The following is a 24770-nucleotide window of genomic DNA, read 5'->3' on the forward strand; positions in this document are numbered from 1 at the left end:
CTCACCTACATAATAAGAATCGAATATGTAACTTGTGAATATGTAATCTGTGCGTATCTGGCTCTGATACTAGCCAGTGCCTCACCAGTCACTGACCTCACCGCATGTCCCTGGTGTCCACTTCATTGTTGTGTATTTTTATATTACCATTATTATACATCATTTATATAGTGCCTACAGTCCTCAACCTTTTTGGCGATGGGGACCGGCTGCGGGGAAGAAAATTGTGCCAAGGCCCAGGGGTAGGTGATTTTTCACAGGCAATTTGTCGGGGCAGTGGCTGGTGTTGGCGCTTCAATCATCCCGACACCATGGTTGATATGGTGTCAGGATGATTGAAGCACATTGTTTCTATTATTACATTGTAATATAAAATGAAATAGTTCAACTCACCATAATGCAGAATCAGTGGGAGCCCCGAGCGTGTCACTTGCCACATCACCTGCCACCAGATAAGGAATGTCACTTGCCATATCATCTGCCACCAGATGAGGAAAAACATGATTCAGAATCATGGCAAAACGCGCAATATTACTCAATGGCACCCTAAACTCAGTGCAATTTTTGCCTCGATTGTCGAACGAACTGGACTAAATTCATCTAAATTGAACAAATAAAACCATTAACAAATAAAAGGCAGGTTGATAATATTCCCAAATGTAAACAGATCCTTATCTTTTTTATGTTTTTGGCTGCTAAAATATTTATAGCTACCCACTTGGAAAACTTCTAGAGTAGATTTGGCTTTAATGAAGCACTAAGGCCCCTTTCACACTGGATCGGTATGTGCGGTGGCGGTATAGCGGTTTTAGCGGCGTTATACCGTCTGAATTGCGGCGGTATTCGGCCGATAACGGGGCGGTATTAACCCCCGCTAACTGCCGAAAAAGGGTTAATACCGCCCGCAATGTGCCTCTGCAGAGGGCTGTATTACCGCGGTTTCCCATTGCTTTCAATGGGAAGGAGCGGTAAACACACCGCTCCTCTCACCACTCCAAAGATGTTGCTGGCAGGACTTTTGGAGCGGTCCAGTCAGCGCATTGCCTCAGTGTGAAAGCCCTCGGGCTTTCACATTAAGACTGCAGGGCAGGAATTTTTCAGGCAGTAATTAGGCACTATTTTTAGTGCTAAACCGCCTGAAAAACTCCTCAGTGTGAAAGGGGTCTAACTTGTCTGAAACATGTTTTATGAAAAATTGGTACGCATCTTTCGGGATAGGCACACCAAATTTGAAAAAGCTTGGGCCCCCTGGCTACGTTACCTGCAACGACCATCTTAGGATATGCTAGTTGTTGGGTGGGGAGTGCGGAACTCGGTTTGTACACTATATTCCCCTTTCCTTCTCTCCCCTTCTGCTCTTCTTTCTTCAATTCTTTACTGTGTCTACAGTTGACCAACATGATTTATACGCGTTTCACACCTATTAGTTTATAGCCATGCAAGATACATTATCGAAGGGACGATGTGTCAGGACTGTGTAACGCTCCTGCTCCTTATTCCAGCATCCTGGTTTTGGCTGTGACATTCTCATTGTCTGTCTGTCCACCTACAAGGTGATCGATGTGGCCAGTCTTTTGGTGGAGACCAAACCTGATTTGGGCCAGCCAAGCCTGCAGTCTCATGCTTATGATATTACATTTGTTACATGTGCTCCAAGCTCCCTATTTGTCTGCCTAGTTTGCATTCCCTCGTTGACAACCTCAGATCAGATATCGACTACTCTCTGAACTCTTCCTGCCTTTTGACTACAGATTTGAACCACCCTGCTTGTCTGCCAACCACAGGTACCTGCTTGCTGTGCTCAGTTTGCGTCTCCAATGGTGTGGAAGCAAGGCTCTATAGCATTGTTTATAAGTCCTTGGGGCAACCGAGTATCGGTAGGCCTGCTTGCCTTATGGGAAAGGGGGCTGCTATAGGTGAAGAACACAGAAGCCAGCTATGGTGTCCGGCCACCTGCGTTAGGGGTAAGCGCGACATTATGTTGGTTGAAGGAAAGGCAACAGTCCTCCTCCTTATTTCTCTGACACCTCTAGATTTTCCTCTAACCATACAGTATAAGCAGCATCAGCATAATATGCTCAGAGGTTAATTTTCAGGACATTTTGCTTGCTTTCGTTTGCATAATTGGAATGTTTTTTGCCTTACTGTACACTCACATGTTTATTCTGACTATTTTGCCTGTTATACATGTTGTTCAGCCATATGGACAATGAGCACACTGAATACTTAATCGGCGTAAGCTCATCTCTTTTGAACCCAATACAAATTATTGAAAAAGTAAAGTATAATTAACCCCCCTGGCGGTATCCCCGAGCGTGACTCGGGGTGGATTTTTTCTGCTGCGAGTCACGCTCGGGGTAAGCTATGCAGAGCCTGCAGCATGCGCTGGATTACCTTGTCCTGGATCCAGCGATGTCACCGTGCTGTGTGAGCGAGCGGGACCTCGCTCGATTCACACAGCGTCCTCCTGTGCCGCCGATCTCCGTTCCCTGCGACGTTACGACGCACGGGAGCGGAGATCGGCGCCAAATTCAAAAACGTAAACAAACACCTTACATACAGTATACTGTAATCTTATAGATTACAGTACTGTATGTAAAAAAAAAACACACCCCCTGTCCCTAGTGGTCTACCCAGTGTCATGCATGTTCTTTTATATAATAAAAACATTTCTTTCTCCCTGCAAACTGTAGATTGTCCATAGCAACCAAAAGTGTCCCTTTATGTAAAAAATGGTTTTAGATCAGCTAGAAAACAGCGATAATAAATTATAATCACTTGCAGAATTGTGCGATAGCGATTTGTGGGGAAATTCGTCATAAAAAAAATAAATAATGACAGCGACAATTCTGCAACTGAGAAAATTTCAGTGATTTTGAGTTGATTACATTATTGAATAATTTCTATTAGAATTATATTATTATTTGTTATAATTATTTATAATTATTTATTATATTATAATTTATCATTTTGTTTTTAAAAAAATGTCATACCCGGGATGCCTATTAGATTCTTGTTTGGTCAGATTTAAGTGAGTTATTCCTAAGAATTACAGGCCTACAGTATAAAACGCCAAATTTCCTTGCAAACAATTGTACCGCTTTTGGTACCTAATTCCAGACAGAATCATACCGCCAGGGAGGTTAAGTTATGTTCTGAAAATCACAAATAAAAGGCTTTAAAAAAAAATGTGTCTCTTTGGCTCTTGCATAGGACAAACCACCCTCATGGATCTCAGGGTAGCACCTTATTGGATCTGGGTTGATACAGTATATGGTATCATCTACACAAGTATGTACACAAAGGAAAATTTGGGAAGCAATTACAGCACGTGCTACACTCTTAATGTCATAATTTAAAATCTGAGTGCGAGACTTCAAAGATACTGTATCATCTTGTGCTTCTGAATCTGTATTAATTTCAATCATCCAATCACATACTGTTCACTGTTCACAATCTGAACATAAAAAACATATATATTGGATGATTACATTTTGTATCTAGTCACCAAACATATGGTTCCTCATAGTGTTCACATATTGATATTGATCTATTACTCTGTTTGCTATTTGTAAGAGCAGGAGCCAAATGTGTTTCAAAAACTCTTTCTCAAGGGCTTGAGAAGAACGATGTCTACAAGAGATATATACACTGTAAACTGGTAATCAACAAAACCTGACAACACTTCCAAGTCTATAAAGACATCAGCATACATATGTGTGATGAACAAGTACTTATCAGCCAAAGGGCAAAGAATAAAAGCAGTCCCAGCTGTGGACCTGGAGGCACCCGGATGATAACAGGAAGGCCAGTTATAGTCATATGGGATAACTATGTCTCTAATAAATCCCACATTAGGAGGGCCATATAGATAACTTGATATGACAAAATAAAAGGGCCATGTATTATATATAAAGTATTATCATTACAGCTTAATACTTGTGCTTGACCAGTGAGTACTCTGCTCCCAACTTTCCTGTTACCATCTGGGCGCTTCCAGGACCACAGCTGGGACTGCTTTTATTCTTTATCTTTTGGCTGATAAGTACTTGTTCATCACACAAATGTATGTTGATGTCTTTGGAACACTGTTTTCATGTTTTGTTTGCAATGTACAGTATATACCGCATGTATACATGGTTCTTTCCAAACCCCTGAGGAAGTGTTTTTCTTGAAACATGTGAGCTTCTGCCTTAACAAATTGCAAGCAGTGTATTAGATCAAAATCAATATGTGAACACTATGACGAACCATATGTCTGGTGACTGGATACAATATGTGATCAGCATACAGTATATACAGTGCCTTGAAAAAGTATTGATACCCCTTGAAATTTTCCAAATGTTATCATCTTACAACCAAAAATTTTAATTTACTTTATTGGGATTTTATGTGATAGACCAACACAGAGTGGCACATAATTGTGAAGTGGAAGGAAAATGATAAATGGTTTTCAATTTTTTTTACAAATAAATATCTGAAAAGTGTGGCGTGCATTTTAATTCGGCCCCCTGAATCAATACTTTGTAGAACCACCTTTCTCTGCAATTACAGCTGAACATCTTTTTGGGGATGTCTCTACCAGCTTTGCACATCTAGAGAGGGATATTTTTCCCCTCTCTTCTTTGTAAAATGTCTCAAGCTCTGTCAGATTGGAAGGGGAGCATCTGTGAACAGCAATTTTCACATCTTGCCATAGATTCTCAATTGGATTTAGGTCTAGACTTTGATTGGGCCATTCTAACACATGAATATGCTTTGATCTAAACCAGGGATCCTCAAACTACGGCCCTCCAGCTGTTGCGGAACTACACATCCCATGAGGCATTGTAAAACTCTGACATTCACAGACATGACTAGGCATGATGGGAATTGTAGTTCCTGAACAACTGGAGGGCCATAGTTTGAAGACCCCTGATCTAAACCATTCCATTGTAACTCTGGCTGTATGTTTAGGGTCGTTGTCCTGCTGGAAGGTGAACCTCTGCCCCAGTCTCAAGTCTTTTTCAGACTCTAAAGCCCTGTACACACGATCGGTTTGTCCGATGAAAACAGACCGATGGACCGTTTTCATCGGACAAACCGATCGTGTGTGGGCCCCATCGGTTTGTTTTCCATCGGTGAAAAAAAATAGAACATGTTTTAATATTTCCCTATGGATAAAAAAACAATAGAAAAAAACGATCGTCTGTGTGGAAGTCCATCGGTCAAAAATCCATGCATGCTCAGAATCAAGTTGACCCATGCTCGGATGCATTGAACTTCATTTTTCTCAGCATGTCGTAGTGTTTTACGTCACAGTGTTGGACACGGTCGGATTTTTGACTGATGGTGTGTAGGTAAGACGAAAGTCAGCTTCATCGGATATCCAACGAAAAAATCCATCAGATTAGATTCCATCAGATATCCAATCATGTGTACAGGGCTTAACAGGTTTTCTTCTAAGATTGCCCTGTATTTGGCTCTATCCAAGAGCCATCCATGTGCCATCCATGTGTTGGTCTATCACATAAAATCCCAATAAAATACATTTACGTTTTTGGTTGTAACATGACAAAATGTGGAAAATGACAAGGGGTATGAATACTTTTTTAAGGCACTGTATTTATATACTTTGCTGAGATTTTCTATATGTGTTAGAATTGCAAAAGAGAGATTTTTTATTTATCTGCTAACATATGTCCCACAAATGATCAGCATGTATTGTACAGGAATTTCAAGGTTGATGACACTACTGTACTATTTATCACCTTGTAGATTGATAAATGATCCTTTATGATTTGTGAACTCCCTAGCACCTACAGCAAGCATTGTGGAGTTGCTCTTCTGGTCAAAGCCCACTTTGTCACTCATTGCACAGTTTCTTTGAAGAATAGCTCTCCCTGGGCCAGATTTACAGAAGAGATACGACGGCGTATCTCCTGATACGCCATCGTATCTCTGTGATCCACCCGTCCTAACTATGCGACTGATTCATAAAATCAGTTACGCATAGATAGCCATAAGATCCGACAGGTGTAATTGACTTACACCGTCGGATCTTAGGATGCAATTCTAGGCCGGCCGCTAGGTGGCGATTCCATTGCGGTCGGCGTAGAATATGCAAATGACTAGTTATGGCGATCCACGAAGATCCACGCGTTCGCCGCAATCCCGTACGTTATCGCTAGTCGTTTTTACCCGTCGCAAAGTTACACCTGCTTTAACATGGCTTATCTTTAGATCAGACATGTTAAAGTATGGCCGTCGTTCCCGCGTCGAATTTCGCGCAATGCACGTCGGGAAATTTGAACACAGAGCATGCGCAGAACGTTTGGCGCGGGAACGCGCCTAATTTAAATGGTGCCCGCCCCATTTGAATTAGGCGGGCTTGCGCCGAGCGCATTTACGTTACACTGCCGCAAGTTTACAGGTAAGAGCTTTGTGAATCAGGCACTTACGCTGTAAACCTGCGGCGGTGTAACGTAAACGGGATACGTTACGCCGCCGCAGAGTAACGTAAATCTCTGTGAATCTGGCCCCCTGTCCCTAGACCTCTCCCCTAGGGACAATTTGTTTGCAACCTATAAAAAGGATACATTGGAAATATAACAAATTGATGAATTATCTTGGTAATATAGATGTAGTGTAAGGTATAACTTGTAATACAAGTCCCTTTCACATCTTTGACTTTTCAAATTGTGCTTGATTTTATAATTTTTCCTCTTTGGACACCTTGTGGAACAAAGGGGAGTTACAGGCTTTTGGTTCCAGAGGTACAAAGAGTATAATGCTGTAACACCTTTAAAGCTGCATTATACCATCATTTGCATCACATCATCTTACTTTCTCCTAGGGCATCGCCCTATCCCAACCCTCCCCCCCCCCCCGCGGTACAAACCAGCGAGGTATTAATTCATCCCTGCTCCCTCTGAGATTTTGTAGCATTTTAGCCAGTGAGGGATTGACATAAATGAGGTTAAGTATGGTAGTTTTGGGGATAATTGCTGCAGGCTCACTGCTATAGCACAGTCCTTAACTCCTCTCCTAAACGTAAAGCAGACCCAGTGCACTTAAGCCCTGAGAACTTTAATTTCAAGACTTGAGTTTCAGCATATAGAGGATTAAATCAACATTCATCAGTCACTTTGCTTGCTTTTTAATACTGTATTGAAGAGCTAATAGGAAGATAAAGGCTATCCAAAGGCTATCCAAAGGCATTGAAGTTCTCCAATCTGATTACAAAGTTGTATTTTCTCACACACGTTCATATGAATGTTTTTTATCCCCAGTGTATTACCTCACAATGCAGATAGAAGGTATTCAAAAACAAAATGCTTAAAATGTCGAACACCTGCAGCAGCCAGAGATCTGCAATAGTTGAGTTTTAGGGCATGGGGCACCAGAAAGATAAGTATACATCATCTTGATTTACAAGCTTGGATTTAATTTACGGCTGGGATTTTTATGAAAGGGTTGCTTTAAAGAGAAGCTGAACTCTGGAAGCTGAAAAGAAGAGTCACCAGTATTGCTTGTGGTCTCTTTGAGCCTCACATTTCCCCATTACAAATATTTGCATCATGGAACCAAATATTTGCAACAAATCTCATGCAAGGCAAGTGAGAACATTTTAAATATGAATTAAACAGCTATAAAAGAACAACATTAAAATCTACGTGGCTAAATTCTGGTGTAAAAAAATAAAATAGAAATAACAGACCTTTAAAAAGTAGAAAGGGGACACTCAGGGTGGATAAAAAAGGATACAAGGAACACAATGCTACAGCAAGTAAAAAATATATGTTTATATATATATATATATATATATATATATATATATATATATATATATATATATATATATATATATATCTCAATAGTACATTGAATGTAAACGAAAAGATAGTCCCCATAACAGATTAAAATGGGAAGCTGATCAATAATGGCAGGGATAAGGCATATGTATTAAATTATTTTTTCTCTTTATGTTTTACAAATTAAAAAGATGGGTTTCGTAATCCTGACAGTAATATTAATTATGTTTTACTGAAGATACAACTGTGGTTGACTGAAAAATAGGTACAAAAGAGACTGAGGAAACTTAGTGTAAAAAAAAAAAAAACAACCAGATCCAAATTACATACACCCATGAGTTCTTAAGGAACTTAGTTTAATTAGCCAAGCCACTATTTTAAATTTTTAAAGATACGGTATATTGCAGACTGGAATGGCACCAATTGACTGATGTAGAGCAAATATAGTACCAATTTACAGTAAAGGTTTAAGATGTATACCAGGAAACTATAGACCAGGCAACGTAACAAATATATTTTATGTAAGGTATATGAGGGAATGGTAAGGAACTTTATACAGATATTTGTTAGCAATAAAAGTATCATAAGTGACAACCAGCATGGATGTTCTTTTCAGACCTATCTGTTATCATTCTATGAGGAAGAATGCAAAAAAGTGGACATTTTATCTAGGTTTTGTTAAAGCATTTGATACTGTACCACAAAAACATTTAATCTATTAAATAGGGTTTGCTGAGTTTATAAAATTGTTTATAAAATTGTATGTACAATGATAGAAAACTGGTTACATGAACATGTCCAGAGAGTAGTAATAAATGGCTAATTCTCTGAAAAATCTAAAGTTGTAAGTGGTGTGCCCCAGGGATTGTCTGGTGGCCAATGCTGTTTAATTTGTTTATTAATGATATAAAGGTTGAAATAAAATATAAAATGTCAGTGTTTTCTGATAATACCAAATCATGCTGGGAAATAACTTTGGCACAGGATAAAGAATTGTTACAGGTAGACCTAAACAAAGTACTGTATTTTTTGCTCCATAATGCTGCGTACACACGATCGGATTTTCCGTCGGAAAAATCTTGGATGGTTATTCAGACGGAATTCCGCTCAAGCTTGGCTTGCATACACACGATCACACAAAAGTTCTCTGAACTTTTGACCGTCAAGAACACGGTGACGTACAACACTAGGGCGCACCCTCAACTTAATAAGCATTAGCATCTTACTATAGGGGATATGGAGGAGCTACCAAAAAGGGATTTTTGTTTGTTTAAGAGATGTTCAGCTTTAAAGGGATTGTAAAAGTACAATTTCTTTTTTCCTAAATAGCTTCCTTTACCTTAGTGCAGTCCTCCTTCACTTACCTCATCCTTCGAGTTTGCTTTTAAATGTCCTTATTTCTTCTGAAAAATCCTCACTTCCTGTTCTTCTGTCTGTAACTCCACACAGTAATGCAAGGCCTTCTACCTGGTGTGGAGTGTTGTGATCGCCCCCTCCCTTGGACTACAGGAGAGTCAGGATGCCCACTAACACACAGCTCCTTTCTCTATCTGCAATGTAGAGAGCGTCCTGACTCTCCTGTAGTCCAAGGGAGGGGGCGAGCACGATACTCCACACCAGGGAGAAAGTCTTGCATTACTGTGTGGAGTAACAGACAGAAGAACCGGAAGTGAGGATTTCTCAGAAGAAATAAGGACATTTAAAAGCAAAATGGAAGCATGAGGTAAGTGAAGGAGGACTGCACTAAGGTAAAGGAAGCCATTTAGGGAAAAAATTGTACCTTTACAACCCCTTTAAATGTTATATCATCAGTGAACGTACAATCTCTACAAACTGAAAATATAGCATATCCGTATTACATAGTGTGATGTTTGGGGAATTCACTCAATGGTGTAGAGTCTTTCTAGTGCATTTATGCCAGGCAAAAATGACGTTTCAGGGCTTGATGGCCCATTTTTACATAACATGGTTGTAAAGGCATAATTTTTCTTAAAATAATAAACATGTTATACTTACCTGCTCTGTGCAATGACATTGCACATAATGACCCCTTACCCCCTCTTCTGGGGTCCCCCGTAGGCCCTCTTTGCTTGTCCTCTTCTCTACCTCCCATAGCAAGCTGTGAGCTGTGTGGGCATTCATGCAGATGCACTGCCAAGCTGGGCTGTGTGCATCCACAGACACACACAGAGCAGCTCCCCTGATCCCTCCTCACAGTATTTGATTAACAGCAAGACCCAATGGTTCCTACTGCTGCCTCTGTGTCCTACGTGAAGAGGGAGAGAGAGTAGTGCTTCTGCATATGGGCACAGCACTGGATTGAAGGGGAGCTAAATAAATATTTAAGGGAGGGGGGGGCTGGGAGCAGCTGATTACGGAAGGTTTTTAACTTAATTCAGAGAATGCATTAAGGGAGAAACCTGTATGCCTTTAAAACCACTCTCATGCATGATCTGGACATCTCTCATAGGTCATTGCTGCATGAGGCCCACGTCCTAATCTGGGCATGGAACCTCCTGTCTCTTGGGTGGAAGTTTGAACTATGACCAAACCCTGGATTATAAATGAAGTGCACACCTGTGCTTTCACTAGTAAAGCCTAGTCACCAGGTTAGAGGTCCCCCCCCCCAAAGCTCTTCAAAGCATCTGGACTCCAGACACCAATCCAGGAGTTACAAAACCTGGAAAATACTGAAAAGGTAATTTTCTTCATTAAAAACAGACACTCTGGAACCCCTCAATCAGTATCCTTGAGAACCCTGGATCTTATGGGCCAGATTCTCAGAAGAAGTACGCCGGAGTATCTACTGATACTCCTCCGTACTTTCAAATTTGCAGCGTCGTATCTTTAGTTTGAATCCTTAAACCAAGATACGACGGCTTCTGGCTTCGATCCGACAGGCGTACCGCCACTTCGTACGCCTTCGGATCGTAGGTGTAATACTTCGGCGCCAGCTGGGTGGAGTTTGCGTCGTTTTCCGCGTCGGGTATGCTTATTAGCTTTTTCCGGCGATTCACGAAGGTACGCGCGGCCGTCGCATTCTCTTACGTCGTCGCTAGTCGGCTTTTCCCGGCGTATAGTTAAAGCTGCTATTTCTTGGCCTATCTTTAGACTTGCCATGTTAAAGTATGGCCGTCGTTCCCACGTCGAATTTTAAATATTTTTTTTTGCGTAAGTCGTCCGTGAATAGGAAAGGACGTAACTCATGTCGACGTTCAAAAAATCACGTCGGTGCGATGCAATTTCGCGCAAAGCACGGCGGGAAATTTCAAAACAGAGCATGCGCAGTACGTTCGGCGCGGGAACGCGCCTAATTTAAATCATCCACGCCCCATTTGAATTAGGCGGGCTTGCGCCGAAGGGATTTACGCTACGCCTCCGCAACTTTACAGGCAAGTGCTTTGTGAATCAAGCACTTGCCCGTAAAACTTGCGGCGGTGTAACGTAAATGCGATACGTTACGCCGCCGCAAAAGTAACTGAATCTGGCCCTTTGTGCCTATTTCAACCCAACGGCAGGGCACAGCGCTGTCACAATAGTTCTATAGTTAGATTATAAAAAGTACATCAAGTTAACCAACAGAACCTTCATATACATAATCCTATACCCACAGCTGATCCAGAGAAAGGCATAAACAAAAAACCATAAAGCATGGTCCAAATTGTGTTCCTTTTCTTTCTTTTATATAAAATTGAAATCAGGTTGTCAGTTTCTATTCTAAAATAATGGAAGCAATCTGCATTCTGTTCCCCCATTACACATAAATGACTGAAATTTCTTGGGTCAGCCTCTGATATAAATATATATATTTTTGGTTTCGCTTTTTTTATGCCCCAGTTGATTCTGTAGCTTGCTAAGCAAAAAATATGTTAAATGAAAGCAGAATCTTCAATAAAAACAAGTTCTGGGAATCTTTATTGCACTCTTGCCCCCAGATCATTCTCTCATGTCAGTGATAAAATAACACACGGCTTCCTCCAGGGCTATTCATTTTCAGTAAGGACCTGAATTCAGCACAGCACACATTGAGCCAGTTCAGCTGTAGCCAAAACCTAAGGCATCAGCTATGGAGAGGTTCAACAGATGTTCTATGTATAGACAGCAATAACTTCACTTGCACGAGAAAAAAAGTAAAAAAATGGGGGCTGTGACTTAATGCCAGTGTTTAAGCAGTCTAATGCAATTTTACAAATTGCAAAAACATTTCACGCTGTGACAGAATCCAGAAGAAGCTGGAGTTGAATAGCTGTTTGCTGCTATTCCTGCCACACTTTGGGAATACAAACTGCTCTCTGCACCAGCTTATGTTTCAGTAATGGCTTCTATTTACCCCCTACTGGGTCTGCACATTGATGTCCAGTGTGCAAAGCGCAGAATCTGCAGCTACTGAACTATACTGCTGATATACGGTGTATATTCATCATGGGCTTACCTTTAAACATGGACTCATTTCAATTTAGCAATATATTTAGCGGTGGTACAGAGTGACATTTTTAGTGTGCCTTATTACATATCTAAACCCCAAAACAAAAATGGAATCCATTGCAACTTATCTATCATGAGATGTAGTGAGAGCATTAGTTTGCAAATTTTTTTTTTTGCATTTTCTTTTTTTTTTATTAATCTTTGTATTATCAACAGATAAACAAACAAGACAAAACACAACAAAACATCATACACATTGAACCTAAAATATAATACGGTAATACAAGATCAAAATCCAATCCAATACAGCAACAACCTAAGAGGATAAAAAAAAAAAGATACACACACACACACACACATATATATATATAAATATATATATATATATATATATATATATATATATATATATAGACTGTAAGCTCTAACGAGCAGGGCCCTTTGATCCCTCCTGTATTGAGGTGTATTGTAACTGTACTGTCTTCCCTGATGTTGTAAAGCGCTGCGCAAACTGTTGGCGCTATATAAATCCTGTATAATAATAATAATAATAATATATATATATATATACACACACATACATACACACCTATACATATTGTGACAGGAAGTCAGGTAAATCTGTGGGTGTTGTCACAGACGGGACATACATTTCTGCCTTGTTTAGACAATACACCAATTGTTATTAGGCGTCGGCTGCAAATGTAGCCAGGAAAGGTTTGGGGGAGTTGGAAGACTTCAGCTGTTCAGAATGAGGCAAATAAGGCCTCTATAAGTAATCCAGAGGATTACCATTGAATTGCTGGATGCCAAGGCTTTCTGAGTGAAAGAGAGCAGTAGCTGAAAGTCTTCTGAGGAGGTGAGGAGGAAATTGATTTTGCTGTGTGATAAAAATCAAAAGACTATTGTTTTTCTGCTGTATGACCAGCAGTGTCTGCCCAGCACTAGGCTGTACCAGACTCCATAGATAGGTTCCTGTGTGGTGAAGATAGACGCCCCAAGTGGCCAGGGTTTATTTTATGTTTGATTTTGTTTATGCTGTTTGGATGCTTGCACTTGTTTCCAACAAGATGGAAGAATAAACCAAAATCTTTGTTTTCAACCGTCTTCGACTGCCTGTCTGTATAAATTCAGTGTGTCCAAGGGGTCACACACCCCGCTACCGAGCTAACCCCTTACAATATATACATATATATATATATATATATACATATATATATATATATATATATATATATATATATATATATACACATATACATACACATACATTTACACCCTATCAGGGCCTAAACCTAGGCCTTCACATCTGTCCACTCAAATGTCAAAACCTCGCCAAAAAAAATAAATAAATATATATATATATATATATATATATATATATATATATATATATATATATAACACGTATATACTCGAGTATAGGCCGACCCGAATATAAGCAGAGGCACCTAATTTTACCACTAAAAACTGAGAAAACGTATTAACTCAAGTATAAGCCTAGGGTGGGAAATGCAGCAGCTGCTGTAAGTGGAAAAGAGGGTAAACAATGCCCATCTGCAGCCTAACTGTGCCCATTTGCAGCCTCACTGTGCCCATTGTATGCCTCACTGTGCCCATTGTATGCATAATTTTTTCGATCTGCATACCTGATCTCCCGCTGTTTCACGCAGTCAGTCAGCTGCCGTCCAGTGTAACAAAGCCCCGCCTCCTCCTTGTCCATGATAGGCGGAACACTCAGTTTCCCAGCAGTGAGTCAGTGTTCAGTTTTTCCGCCTATCACGGACAAGGACGAGGAGGAGGCGGGACTTTGTTACACTGGGCGGCCCGCCATCTAGACTGACTTCACAGCCCTGGAAGATCAGGCGCATGAGGCTGCAGATGGATACAGACTTGAGTATAAGCCGAGGGGGGCATTTTCGGCACAAAAAAATGTGCTGAAAAACTCGGCTTATACTAGAGTATATACGGTACATTAAATAAGAAATAAGGAAAGGGGTAAAGGGGAAAAGGTAAATAATGATCCCTTCTATCATCAATTGCCCCACACATCCCTTATATACAGAAACACCCAATTATAAGTATTATAATTAATGACCCCCATCTGCCATAGATGCCGTGACCCCCATCTGCCATAGATGCCACTTTGCTGAAACTTTATAATATTTCCTAGGTCTCTATACAATGGGAGGTTATTATTTATCAATTGATTCCAGTATAGAAGTGTAGGAGGGCAAGGTTTCTTCCAATGCATTGCAATGGCTTTTCTTGTGTAAAATAACATTGTATTAGCAAACACTCGTTCAGACACTGGTATGTGTATTGGAACAGTATCCTCTACCAAACCCAGCAGACAAACAGACATTGAAACCGGTAAAGGAGCAGAGGTAATAGCATTCAATAGATCTAACACTTCAACCCCCCCAGAAAATTGAAACCAGCTCTCTTTTTTCTCGTCGTGTTTCACGTCAGTCTTTTTCTCGTTGCGAAAAATGGTTGTGTGTATGGTTTTCTGAGGGGGAAAAACCATGCGTGCTTAGAATCAAGTATGCAGCCCAAAAGCAGCCCAATTGGTGGCGCCATTTGAAAGGAACTTTCCCTTTATAGTCCCGTCATACGTGTTGTACGTCACCCACGCTTCGGTCGGATGTTTTTTTTGCATGAACGTGTGTATGCAAGTCAGGCTGGAGAGGAATCACATCAGGAAAAACGTAGAGAAAAATGGTCGCGTGTACGAGGCAATACAAAAAATGTACCTGTTCCAACTTACATACAAATTCAACTTGAGAGCAAATCTACAGAGCCTAAACTGTTTGTAACCCGGGGACTGCCTGTAACACGTTTAGGCCTATTTAGGTGCATCAAGTGCTTGGGCGTTAATTAATTTCATTGGGCAATAATTGGTCAATCATTTATTTTGGCCATTGAAATTAGTTAACGCTCAATCGCTAAATACACCTAGCGTTAACGCGTGTGTCAAGTGTTTTTTCTGATAAAATGCTACTGCTCCTGGATGCTGTCATGTACCTGGATCATCAGCCTGACGTGTAGAGGAGAGCCTCTCTTGCCGCACCGGCTTGTGGGACCCTGAGGTTGAGACAGTAGCCACCGAAGCACGGTGATGCAGGAATGCCTAGGATCAGTCCAGTATTTGGTATGGCTGAATGTTCGTGGCTGGTAATGTAGCAGGCAGACCGGCAGGGCTGGGTAGACCAGAGCTGTGGCAGGCTGGATTGCAGAAGAGACATGAACTGGTGCGATTTGCAGAGCACAACTGCAGCAGGCAGAGAAGCAGATGCAGAGTCAGGCAGGCTGGGTTGGTAGCGTTCAGGTGGTTCAGGCAGAGAAGTAGGCAGAAGAGCAGTCCAAAACAATCCAAAGTCAGGGTATCAAGCAGACAAGGTTAGTGAGAGCAAGCCGGGTTCAAGATCAGAAGTCAGCACAGGTAACAGGGTTCAGACACATAGAAACTGCAGACCAAACAGCAAGGAGCCTTTGGTGCACTCATTTTAAATAGCCCTTTTTGTGCCAATGTTGGTGACAGGCGCACATGTGCGCGCAGGTGCACGTGTGTGCGCGCACGTGCGCTGATGTGCCGTGAATGCGCGTATCTGGCATGCAGTTCCTGCTGGACGGCTATGCCTTTCCTGACAGATGCACTGGCAGTGGTTTTTTTCTGCCTCTAAACTACTCTAAACGCCTATGTGCACATGAACACATAGGCTAACAAGTAAGGGGTGTTTAGAGGCCCAAAAGAAAAACACCAGATGCCCCTAAGAGCAGCATTATAAATGTCCTGTTTGCTTGAGGCCTAATAAACAGCTAATTTCTCCCACTGACCTAGACAGCTCTGATGGAATATAGTAGGATTCTATAGAGCCCTGGTTGAGAAAGGCTGTCCTAATTACAGCCAGCAGTTCTTTGCTACCCGCTGCCTAGCATTACATGAGGCTATTACAAAGACAGATTGAGAAACTATTTAAAAATACATTTAAGCGTTTTAATGAATACCTAACAAGATTAAAAGGAGTGTTTTATATATGTCTACACTTTAGAGGGCAACTCCAAGCAACAACTAAAATCAATCAACAACAAGCTAATGATATCTGAGAAACATTGCTGTTGTATCAAAGCCAGAAAGCTCACTTAATTTATCTAACACTGGAGTTTTAAATATCTCTATGCAGCCAGATTCATTAATGTTCAAATGTTCAATGTTCAAAATGCTTTTGGAAGGCTTTTGTGACCTCTTGTAGCAGTGCTGTGCAACTTTCCTGTCATATGCTAGTCAGTGGCTAAGGCTGCCTGGGCTCAGATCGATAGCACCATTCAGAACCATTGGGCTCACCGCCCTGTATTTTTACATTTTCAGACTCAAAGACCCGGATTCACAAAGCACTTGCGCCGACGTATCTCTAGATACGCCGCGTAAGTGCAAATATGTGCCGTTGTATATGTGTGCCGGACCCACAAACTAAGATACGCCTAAAAACAGGCTTCAACCCACCGACGTAACTTGCCTACACCGGCGTAGCGTAGGTGCACATTTAGGCTGAACGCTCCCATTGTTTAGGCATTCAAATATGCAAATGAGGAAAATACGGCGATTCTCGAACGTAAGTGCGTCCGACGCAGGCTACGCAATGTGCGCGTAAGTTGTACGTCCGACGTAAAGTTAAGCCCCATAAAGCAGGTGTAACTCAGCAGCAGACATGCAAAGATCTGCACCAGAGAACTCAAGCCAGCGTATTTTACGTTGTTCACAATGGACGTGTGTAGGTTACGTTCTTGGCGTACGCAGTGATCCGACGTATCTTAGGCAGTTGTTCCGATGTGGTTGTGAGCATGCGCAGAGGAATGCGTCCACGTCCCGGCGCATGCGCAATTCGTGATACGTATCTGTCTGGCGCTAGGACCATCATTTGCATGGGGTCACACCTCATTTGCATGGCTCACGCCCACTTCCACCTACGCCGACTTACGCCTTCGAAACCCATCGCAGTTTTGGGAGCAGCGGCTTTGTGAATTCCATGCTTACCTCTGTGTGCTGCGTCGGCGTAGCGTATTTTATTTGCGCTACGGCGGCGTAATGTGCGCCCGCTCTCTGTGAATCCGGGCCAAAGTATTTCAGAATACTGAAATTCTAGCATCTGTAGAGAGCAGTTGTATGAAATTTTGCAGCAGGCAGGCTGTGTGTAAATACCAATTATTATTTTTTTTCAGTGCCTACAACACTAGCTTTACTATAAATTGAAATGAGAAAATAACAGAAAACGTTTCTGTGATTATATTTGATCCATTAGGTCTGCCTTTTTTTTAATTGTTTTTGGTTGTTTTTACATTTCAATCTTTTTTCTGAGTATATACCGTAGATCTATGTTTGTCCCAAGCATGTTTAAGTTGAGTTCAGTGCACCAGTTATAGAGCTGCCAGGCCTGTAAAAGGTGTGCTGTTGAATGTGCAGCCTATTGCTGGGCTTATATACCTCTTAGCACTGGACTGGCAATCTAAAAGGAAGAAACACATGGTTACCACTCCAAAAACATCAGCATTAGATAGCCATTAGGAGGTGGGAGAAATCGGGAAGCAAGAAAATTGTTGCCTTTAGCTCCTTCTGTACTACTCGAAGTATCCCCCTGTTGACAAAAAGCTGTTCAAGGGTAAAATTTGCTTCTTCCGCCCAAAAAATAAAGTGAGTTTCCATGCTGTAAAGTAAAAAAATATCCAGGACAAGTTTTATAGCATACAAACAAGGTCAGCTGTTTACACCCCCCCCCCATTGAAAAAAATACTGGAAAAAAGCACCATTAAGAGAAAAAAAATATTATACTCCCTTCCCCTTTGGCTTCCATGGTGTAGGGGATGATATCCTCATCCTATGACAAGATTCCAGTGAGTGATGACCACTCCAAATGTCATGAGAGCATGTTGCAGCCCAGTTCTGGGAAAATCTTCTAAAGGCCCATACACACGATCTGACTTTTTGGCAAAAAACTTCAAAATGACCAGGTTTTTCAGAAAAACTACAGTGTGTACGCTCCATTAAACAGACAAACTTTTCGGCAACAATATATTAGCCTAAATTGATGAAGATTTTTTTTTTTTAATTTTTTTCATTGTATATGTTTAATAGCAGAAAGTAAAATATATATATATATTTTTAAATTGATGCTATTTTATTGTTTATAGTGCAAACAATAACAAACACAGAGGTGATCAAATACTACCAAAAGAAAGCTCTATTTATGGGGAAAAGGAACATCAATTTTATTTGGGTACAGCATCGCACGTCCGCGCAATTGTAAGTTACCCTGCCAAGTCGCAAAAAATGGCCTGGTCATTCATTTAGATTATGAGAATGAACACATTATGCCAATTTTCTGAGTCGTATGTTTAAGTATATCCCCTTTATCTAGAGGCACTGTTTAAATTAGGATCTAATCCAGGGGTGTCCAAACTTTTTTTTAAAGAGGGCCAGATTTGATGAAGTGAACATGCTCGAGGGCCGACCATTTTGCCTGACATTCTTTGAACCATTAAAATTCGGTCTAAGTGTGTTCATCCGAGCAACTAATACACGGCCCAACAAGAATTCTCTTGCCTTTGTGGCTGTGTGTAAAGAGATAAGCTCGGGCGTATTATTTGGATATACTGGGGCAGATTCATATAGATCTGCGGATCTTTAGATCCGCTAGATCTACCTGGTTTACGATCCGCCGGTGCAATTTAGCGAGGCAAGTGCATGATTCATAAAGCACTTACCTCGCAAACTGCACCGTCGGATCCTAACTCCCCCCGGCGGAATGCAAATTCCGCGGCTAGGGGGAGTGTACAATTTAAATCAGGCGCGTTCCCACGCCGATTTAACTGCGCATGCGCCGGGGCGAAAAAGCCCAGTGCGCATGCTCCGAATGACGTCGCTACGACGTCATTGTTTGCGGCGGTTACGTCGTTTGCGGCCATTGGTATTCCCGATCGCGGTACGCAAACGACGTAGAAAATTTAAAAATCGGCGCGGGAACGTCGGCCATACTTAACATTAGCTACCCCTCATAGAAGCAGGGGTAGCTATCCGCCGGAAAAACCCGAATGCAAACGACGTAGAAAACGAGCGACGGGCGGGCGTACGGACGTGAATCGGTGGTTTTCCTCATTTGCATATGCAACGGGTAAAAACGAGCGACGACACCTAGCGGCCGGCGGGAGATTACAGCCTAAGATTCGACTGGTGTAAGTCACTTACACCAGTCGGATCCAAGGGAGATCTATGCGGAACTGATTCTTATGAATCAGTCGCATAGCTCCGACGGTGGGATCTCACAGATCCGACCGTCGGGTCTCACAGATACGACGGCGGATCAGGAGATCCGCCGGCGTATCTATTGATGAATCTGCCCCACTGTATTTATTGGCGTATAACACGCACCTTCACTTTAAGAGCGAAGTTTCAGGGAAAAAACTAAACATTTTAAATAAAGAACTGTGAAGCAAAATGAGGGTCAGTGCCCATCTGCAGACCCCTAATTGCCAGGAATGCAGCACACATCATTGCTAGGAATGCACCCACTATTACCAGGAATGCACCCACCATTACCAGGAAGGCAACAACCACCATTGCCAAGAATGCAGCACCCACCATTGCTAGGAATGCAGCATACACCATTGCTAAGAATGCACCCATTATTACCAGGAATGCACCCACCATTGCCAGGAGGGCAGCACCCACCATTACCAGGAATGCACTCACCATTGCCAGGAATGCAGCACCCACCATTGCCAGGAATGCAGCACTCACCATTGCCAGGAATGCAGCACCCATTATTGCCAGGAATGCAGCCCCACCATTGCCAGGAATGCAGCCCCACCATTGCCAGGAATGCAGCCCCACCATTGCCAGGAATGCACTCACCATTGCCAGGAATGCAGCACCCATCATTGCCGGGAATGCACTTACCATTGCCAGGAATGCAGCACTCACCATTGCCAGGAATGCAGCACTCACCATTGCCAGGAATGCACTCACCATTGCCAGGCGCGGAGCACCCATCATTGCCAGGAATGCACTCACCATTGCCAGGAATGCAGCCCAAGTGTCCATCTGCAGCCAGCCGTGCCCAAAAATTTGGCTTTATTCGTTTTAAACTTTGCCGCCAAGATAGAGCCGGATGTCCTGTGTATTCGGCTGTACTCGGCTGTACTCGGCTCCTCTCGCAGTCCCAGCTTCTATGATGCACATAACACACGTCCAATGGCAGTACTGGGCGTGACTGCGAGCGGAGCCGCGCCTAGCCGAGTACACAGTACACTTGGCTCGGGCTATTTCAGCGGTGCTCGCTCCTCTTCCCTTCACAGGCACCCCTGATTTTAAGGGGAAAAAAGTGTGTGTTATATGCCAATAAATACGGTATATCTTTTGTGGCCCCAGCGCTGGGAGATTGTTGGGGGCCACAAAAGATATATATGTGTAGATAACCAGAACTTTGGACATGCCTAATCTAATCTAATGGTTTCTAATGGTTTCCTGTTCAATAATGTTGAAAGTTTTAAAGTTGTAAGACAACAGATGAAATAGAAATACATCTAATGTAGCAGGCATAAGGTACAGAGGTCATTGGGATAAAGAGCAGGAACTATGATGGGGATCTCTCAGCACAGGAGTCTGCAAGAAATATCGAAATTCGGACGATTACTCAGTCTGTAGTTATATTTAAAATATACGTTTTGTTTGGTTTGACCTTCTAATAATAGTTTATATAACTTTGATTTTAGTACAAATAGTAAAATGTTTATCATTGTTTCTCTGTGCTCTTTCGGGTATCTTGAATCAAATGATCTAATCTAATTGATGTGATCATATTCCATCAAAATATTCAGGGATTTCCAAGGGAATGTTTCAGTCCACAACTCATAGTTTTAAATTGTATTAGTCATTCTGATTATATCATTCATGACCATGATGTAACTGTAGTCCTGCCTTCCCATTTTTGGCAATGTTCCTTTACTAAATGGTAATGAAAAGCTATCTGGCCATTTATGAGCATATTTTTGCAGCAATAAGAATAATTATATTATAATAATACTAATATTACCAATTGCACAATGCAGGATGAACCTTCTTAAGCTTGGGGAGTCTAATAGGATTTGTCAATATGTTTTTTTTTTTTTGTAAGCAATCTTCAGTTCATGCCTTTTCCTTACAATATACAAACAATCTTTTCATTGCTTATACCCCAAGCATTGTTGAAGAGGGTTGGGAAAGTTGGGCCTGGAGCAAGGACTTGAAATTGAAGACCTACATGACAGGGTTTGCAGAAATTTGTCTAAGCAAGAATTAATAATGTACATGAATTGTGGTGTAAGTGAGAAAAACCCATCTCTACCTGGTTCCCTGTTGTTCAATGGTTTTGTAAATTGCAAAACCAGTTCTTGCAGGGGTAAGGGCAGGTGCTCACCCAATTTACCCTAATTTGTGACGTTCTAGGTGAGTCAGTCCTCCTGAGCTTAGACAAAACTCCATGGGCCAGATTCACGTAGATCCGCATATCTTTGCCCGGGCGTAATGTATCCGATTTACGTTACGCCTCCGCAACTTAGACGGGCAAGTGCTGTATTCTCAAAGCACTTGCTCCGTAAGTTGTGGTGGCGTAGCGTAAATCAGCCGGTGTAAGCCCGCCTAATTCAAATGTGGGACAGGGGGGCGTGTTTTATGTTAATGTTCTGTGACCCGACGTGATTGACGTTTTTCACGAACGGCGCATGCGCCGTCCGTGGAAATCTCCCAGTGTGCATTGCTCCTAATACGCCGTAAGGACGTATTGGTTTTGACGTGAACGGAAATTACGTCCAGCCCCATTCACGGACGAGTTACGCAAACGACGTAAAAAATTCAAAAATCGACGTGGGAACGACGGCCATACTTAACATTGGTACGCCACACTTACGCCAGCATATAGCAGGGGTAACTTTACGCCGGGAAAAGCCTAACGTAAACGGCGTATCTGTACTGTGTCGGCCGGGCGTACGTTCGTGAATTTGCGTATCTAGCTGATTTACATATTTCTAAGCGTAAATCAGCATACATGCCCCTAGTGGCCAGCGTAAATATGCAGTTACGATCCGACGGCGTAAGAGACTTACGCCAGTCGGAACTAATGGAAATCTATGCGTAACTGATTCTATGAATCAGGCGCATAGATACGACCGGCCGGACTCAGAGATACGACGGCATATCTGGAGATACGCCGTCGTATCTCCTCTGAGAATCCGGCCCCATGAGTTTAGCACCACCATGGAAGCCCCATTAGGGACCCGCCTGGAGACCAAGCAACAAGCTGCTTCTGCCAGTGTGAGGTCTGGGAGCAATTCACCTCACTGATATAGCTAGTAAACATTAACCACTTCAGCCCTGGACCATTTTGCTGGTCAATGACCGGGCCACTTTTTGCGATTCGGCACTGCGTCGTTTTAACTGACAATTGCGTGGTCGTGCGACGTGGTTTCCAAACAAAATTTACTTCCCTTTTTCCCCACATATAGAGTTTTTCTTTTGGTGGTATTTGATCACCTCTACGGTTTTTATTTTTTGCGCTATAAAAAAAAATAGTGACAATTTTGAAAAAAAATGAATATTTTTTACTTTTTGCTATAACAAATATCTCCCAAAAATATATAAAACAATGTTTTTTTTCCTCAGTTTAGGCCGATACGTATTCTTCTACATATTTTTCGTAAAAGAAAAATCGCAATAAGCGTTTATTAATTGGTTTGCGCAAAAGTTATAGAGCCTACAAAATAGGTGATAGTTTTATGGCATTTTTCTTAATAATTTTTTTTACTAGTAATGGCGGCGATCTGAGATTTTTATCGGTACTGCGACCTTATGGCGGACACGTCGGACACTTTTGACACATTTTTGGGACCATTGGCATTTTTATAGCGATCAGTGCTATAAAAATGCATTGATTGCTGTAAAAATGTCACTGGCAGGGAAGGGGTTAACACTAGGGGGCGATCAAGGGGTTAATTATGTTCCCTATAGTGTGTTCTAACTGAAGGGGGGTGGGACTGACTAGGGGAAATTGCAGATCGCTGTTCATACATTGTATGAACATACGATCAGTCATTTCTCCCCCTGAAAAAAATGGGAGCTGTGTGTTTACACACACAGCTCCCGGTTCTCACTCTGTCACGAGCGATCGCAGGTGCCCAGCGGTGATCACACCTGCCGGGCACTCGCATCAGCACCAGGAGCGAGCAGGGGGCACAAAGCAAAATCACGTTATATTACGTAATTTTGCGCAGCCGAGCCGACCTGCCGCCGTGGGCGGTCGGCAACAGGTTAATCACATTTATCTGGAATGTTTTTTTTTTCTTTATATTCACAGCATTTAACCACTCTTTTGAGAGGCTTCTTCTGTTCATCTAAATGTCAGGAACATACCCTGGTGATTTTAGCCACACAGGCAGCTGAGTAATCTTAATCCAAATATCATGGTGGCATGTGTTAAGGCAAATGCCAATTGGCCATTGAACTGCCCATGCGGGTTTAAAGTGGATGTCCAGCATATTCCCAACTAAGCTTAGACCTGCTCCCACCCCCCTTCTAAACCCTATTCTATCTACCCTGTGAAAGGAAGATGTCTATTTTTACCTATTCTGAGAGTGATCTGGACACATGGGCCCAGATTCACAGAGTGTGGGCGCACATTACGCCGCCGTAGCGCAAACGCTGTACACCGCGCCAACGTAGCGCGGAGAGGCAAGCATTGCATTCAGCAAGCTATTGCTCCCAACGCTGTGTCAGCGTGGCATAGGTTTCGAGGGCGCAGGCCGGCGTAGGTGGAAGTGGGCGTGACCCATACAAATTAGGCGCGACCCCATGCAAATGATGGGCCGAGCGCCAGACAGATCCCCCTGCGCCTGCTCACAACCACATTGGAACAACTGCCTAAACTACGCCGGATTACTGCGTACGGCGTGAGCGTAACCTACGCCCAGCCAGACACACGTCCAACGTAAAATACGCTGGCTTGTGTTCCCTGGTGCAGACCTTTGCATGTCTGCTGCTGGGTTACACCTCCTTTATGGGGAATAACTTTACGCCGGACGTACAACTTACGCGCACCTCGTGTAGCCTGCGTCGGGCGCACGCAGGTTCGCAAATCGCCGTATTTCCCTAATTTGCATGTTTAAATGGCTAATCAATGGGAGCGGCACCATGCACCCAGCCTTAATGTGCGCCCATCCTACGCCGGCGTAAGCAAGCTACGTCGGCGGGGTGTAGCCTGGTTTTAGGCGCATATTGGTTTGTGGGTCTGGCGCACACATACGACGGCGCACATTTGCACTTACGTCGGCGTAACTTGTTATGCGTCGGCGTTAATGCTTTGTGAATCTGGGCCATGATCTCTTTAGTGAAGAGGAGAAATCTTTTTTCTAAATAAATACCATAATTACACTATATGCTCTCTCCTCCTTATTTGTTGGAACGATACCACTGTGGATTGTTGCTGATCGGTTGAGCCTGAGGGACCTTGATTATTGGGAGGAGGC

The sequence above is a fragment of the Rana temporaria genome, chromosome 2, assembly GCF_905171775.1.
Source record: "Rana temporaria chromosome 2, aRanTem1.1, whole genome shotgun sequence".
In the NCBI taxonomy this organism is placed as follows: Eukaryota; Metazoa; Chordata; class Amphibia; order Anura; family Ranidae; genus Rana; species Rana temporaria.